Consider the following 4,607-nt stretch of genomic DNA (forward strand, 5'->3'; position numbering starts at 1 on the left):
ATGGAGGGGCATGTGGTCAACACACCGCTCTCCCGGCCGTATGCCAATTTCCGAGACCGGAGCCGCTACTTCTCAATCAAGTAGCTCCTCAGTTTGCCTCACAAGGGCCGAGTGCACCCCGCTTGCCAACAGCGCTCGGCAGACCGGATGGTCACCCATCCAAGTGTCGTCCCAGCCCGACAGCACAACTTCGGTGATGTGACGGGAACCGGTGTTACCACTGCGGCAAGGCCGTTGGGTCAGGACTACTGGAACGAAATACATTCTCTAGGAAGAGCCACACAGTAACGTCAGATGTTTAACTTACACCATCGGCGTTCATTTTCTCCATGTTTCCTGTTGGAACCACAATGCTATTTTGGTGTGCAACACCATGACACTGAGCGGTTATGAAGTTAAGTAGCAGCTGGCAGAAGTAGAGCTGTGAGGGCTGGGCGTGAGTCGTGCTTCGGTAGCTCAGTTGGTAGAGCACTTGCCCGCGAAAGGCAAAGGTCCCGAGTTCGAGTCTCGGTCGGCGCACACAGTTTTAATCTGCCAGGAAGTTTCATATCAGCGCACACTCCGCTGCAGAGTGAAAATCTCATTCTAGCAACAGCTTGTTCAGAAATTAGGTCGTACTGATAGTACTTAGTTGTTGCAGTCTGAAGGCTCACAGAACATCAGAGAAGCAATCAATGAGAAGAGAGTGAGACAGTGTTGCTACACTATTCCCTCGTTCAATCTCTATATATGGCAAGCAGTAGTAGAAACCATGAAACGGGGAAAACAGATTAAAAGTCTGGGAGGAGAAGTAAATATCTCAGTGCTAGCAGATGACATGAGACGGAAAGAGGGTGGAAGGTGACGGGAATGAATATTGGCTCGAGAAGAGGATTGAAGATCAAATGAACTTCAATAAAAGTAAAAGAAAGCGAACGGAGTGTAGTGAACCAGCTCAGTGATGCTGGGAAACTAGATTAGGAAATTAAAAGCTAAAAATGTTAACCGCAGTTTACTCTTCGGACAGCAAGGAGGGTATACTATGCAAACTGCCAATAGCAAGAGAATAGGTTCTTGAAAAGTGAAATCTTAACATGGTATAATTTTGTTTTATGAAATTTTTGTCTCGAGTTTTGCTTTGTATAGAAGTCAAATGTGGACGATAAATGGTACACACAAGAGCAGAATAGGAGTTTCTGGTGTGTGGTACCACAGAAGAATGCTCAAAAATTGTTGCGCATACCGGATAACTAATGAAGAGGCACTGAATAGCATCGAGAAAAGAGTTTGCTGGCGTAACTTGACAAAAAGAAGAGGAAGATTGGTAGGGCATATTCTGAGCCATCAAGCAATTATAAGCCGTTTTCAGGTGAGGTATGTGCTGTAGTTACGCAGAGGTGAAGTGATTGGTTGATTCGGGGGAGGAGACCAAACAGCGAGGTCATCGGTCCCATCGGATTGGGGAAGGAAGGCGGCCATGCCTTTTTCAAAGGAACCATCTCGAAATATGCCTGAAGCGATTTAAGGAAAATCACGGAAAACCTAAATCAGGATGGCCGTACGTGGGTTTAAACCGTCGTCCTCCCGAATGCGAGTCCATTGTGCAAACCACTGCGCCACCTCTCTCGGTCATCAAACCCGTCTTTAAACTAAAGCTACAATAACAGATTGCATTTTAAAGGATTTTTTCGAAAAATTGACGAAATATATATTTAGATTTTCTGAAAGCAAAGCCGTTTGCTTTACGGTGACAACTAGAAACGCTAGTGCGGTACTACTTCACTATTTCGAAATAATTAATGTACATTTATAAGTGAGTGCAAGAAGCAGCTCTTGTATCGCTTTGAGTATTACTAAATGACTACTTCTCTACATATTTTGTACTTTATCTCTGTCACTTGATAACTAAGGCGGAAAATTACGTGTATATGTTTCGATATTCACAGTCGAAGAAACTCAGGAAGGTTATGATTTGGAGTCCGTTTTTACGAGAATTCTGAAGAGCCGGAGAACAAGGTGAGGCCGTGACATGTTACCGGCACTAATCCCATATTATACGGTTCAGTGACAACACCGGAAAGCCAAATTTGTTTAATAGGACAGCGTTTTGAATTCCATCCCTCCCTGAAAGTGAATCCAGCGATCATAGTAAAAGAAATGCTCCTATTTTCATAATTTGATAATCTACGGTAGTTGCGTACAGGGAGAATTTATCTAAGTTACGTCTTCCGGTTTTCAATGACGTCACGTTAAAATCCTTTCCTGCTGTTTCTGTGACTTTTCAATCACAATCACACGTACTGTATGTTATTACTCACCTTTATTACCCATTTTTATTTTGGTAATGCGGATGTCGCCAACCTGAGAATGTATGCCTTTTTTCAATACAGTACCCTACGTTGTCTTCTGAGGACGATAATCTTACCCAGAATTCCATCAGTTAATTTCTAATGCCAGCAGGGGAACAAATTTTGAAAGTCACAAGATACCAGAGAAACAACGTAATAATAAAGACTGAGCAGTGGCGCTTCTGTTCGTACTGGAAGAAAGAAGAAAAAAAAAAAGTTCGTGTTTGGGGCTTCGTGATGTTCTGTCCTAAAATACACACATTTGTCGGTAGTTTCTCATGCTCTTGTTCCTTTTGTTAGAGGCCACTTATGTGTGATGCTTATGGTATACTAGTATTTGAAAGCCACATTGTACATGGATACAATTAATTTAACAAACGATGAAAGTAGCATGGCTTCTGATTAGGTAGCTCGTAATTTATTTTAGAAGTTATTAATTGATGAAGTTAGTCTGAGAAATAGTTGTAAGTCATTAATATGGCCCTACCATCGTATGTTTTGAATTTGTTTCATGCTAATCAAGATGCTAACACAGTGATACGTCCCTGTGTAGACTAATCCGTATCAAAGCAGGGAACGGTAAATGATCATTTTATTTGAATTAGAATAAACCATCGTGGCGTTCTCCTGAAATGAAGTCAGGTTAGCCAGACAGAATTCTGCGTCACTTTCTCAGAAATCTGAGTGCAGTGAGTTGATCGCCAAGCGTTCCACACATATAAAATTCATTCTCATTATGCCAACTATGGATTTTCGTTGTTAGCTGGAAATGTTCCGTTATCTGAGGGTAAGACACCACGAGTAGTCACATAATGCTTGAAATCATGTCTTTATTCTCAATAGGAAGCTCTTAATTTTACCCACATTTTGAGTAGGTGATTAAGTTCCTTCGCTGGCAAACTGACAAGCTATGGAACTCTTGCTCATGTTCGATATTTACTCACCGGGTTGCAGTCTGAAATTCAAGGACGACGTGTATTCGCTCGTCGCTCGGTAACACTAGCCGTTGAAATCTGGCGTACAGTTGTAATCTAACCCTGCCAGTAAAGTACATGCGTGTCTGCAACTGATCTAAGTTGCCAGGCGGAGCACGCATCCACGTACCTGGATTAGTGTTGCCTGAGTGTCTGCGTCTTCGTTTTGCTTCTTGGACAATCCGAAGAAGCAATATTCGAAACAGATAGTAAAGTGTCTGTGGCCTCGCAGATTGTGCCTTTCTGCTATATCGTGAGGTGTGCCTAGATATTTCAGCTGGTGTGATCAACGCCCATGAAAGTCGAATTGTGGTCCGATACACAGTTTTAATCTGCAAGGAAGATACCATACCTTGTATACTCCGCAACAGAATTGCCGTTAACCCTTGAGATAACTGACATGAACTTACAACCAGTCAAGGGCTGAACACGAGAGCGAGATTCAAACAATTGTACAAAGTAGTGTGCGCCATGTATTGTATAGTGGCTTGCGTAAAATTCGCACAAAATTTTAATTCTTAATTCTTTTCAGCGAAGAAAATACATATGCTCCTTTAATTTTAATGCATAAAATCTATGATGTGAAGGGAAATGTTGACAAAAGACAGCATTCATGCCCGGTGGTTGTGAAAATTCTTCTATCTTGTGGCACGGCCACTCAACGTTATGCCGTGATTGTTCTTATCACACACACGGAAAGTTTCTCATTCAGTATGCTAGGAATTGAAGTAAACCGGGATGTAGGCGGAATAATTATTGTGTCTGTTTCATGTGTTTTATTATTACCTCTACTTCTACATACCGTGCATGGTGGACAGTACCTTGTATCACTACTAGTCATTCCCTTTCATAATCCACTCGCAAATGGAGCGAGGGGAAAAAGAACTGTCTACACGCCTCGTTAAAAGAGCACTAATTTCTCCGGTGTTCGTGGTCCTTACGCAAAATATACGTTAGCGGCAGTAAAATCGTTCTGCAACCGGACGCAAATGTTGGAGTTCTTAAGTTTTCTCAAATGTGTTTCGCGAAAAGAAAGCCTTCTTCGTTCCAGGTGTTGCAATTTGAGCACGTGAAGAATCTCCGTAACACTCGCGTGTTGATCGAACACGCCCCTGAATTGCTTCGATGTCCTCCTGTAAGCCGACCTATAGGGATCCCAGAGGCACACGAGCAGAGTGGGTGGCATGTGTGTTCTATAGGCGACCTCCTTTACACGTTACCAAAATTCTACGAATAAACCGAACTCTACCATTCTCCTTCCCTACTACCGACCTTACGTGCTCCTTCCATTTCGTACCGCTCTGCA

The 4,607-nt window shown here is 42.6% G+C and overlaps 1 non-coding gene across 1 annotated transcript; it reads left to right on the forward strand.

The window, feature by feature from the left end:
* The first annotated feature begins 445 nt into the window (after window positions 1–445).
* Window positions 446–519, forward strand: Trnas-cga (transfer RNA serine (anticodon CGA)). The gene has a single exon. It is a non-coding gene; the product is annotated as a tRNA-Ser (tRNA).
* Window positions 520–4,607: the final 4,088 nt, after the last annotated feature.

The sequence above is a fragment of the Schistocerca nitens genome, chromosome 1, assembly GCF_023898315.1.
Source record: "Schistocerca nitens isolate TAMUIC-IGC-003100 chromosome 1, iqSchNite1.1, whole genome shotgun sequence".
Taxonomy (NCBI): domain Eukaryota; kingdom Metazoa; phylum Arthropoda; class Insecta; order Orthoptera; family Acrididae; genus Schistocerca; species Schistocerca nitens.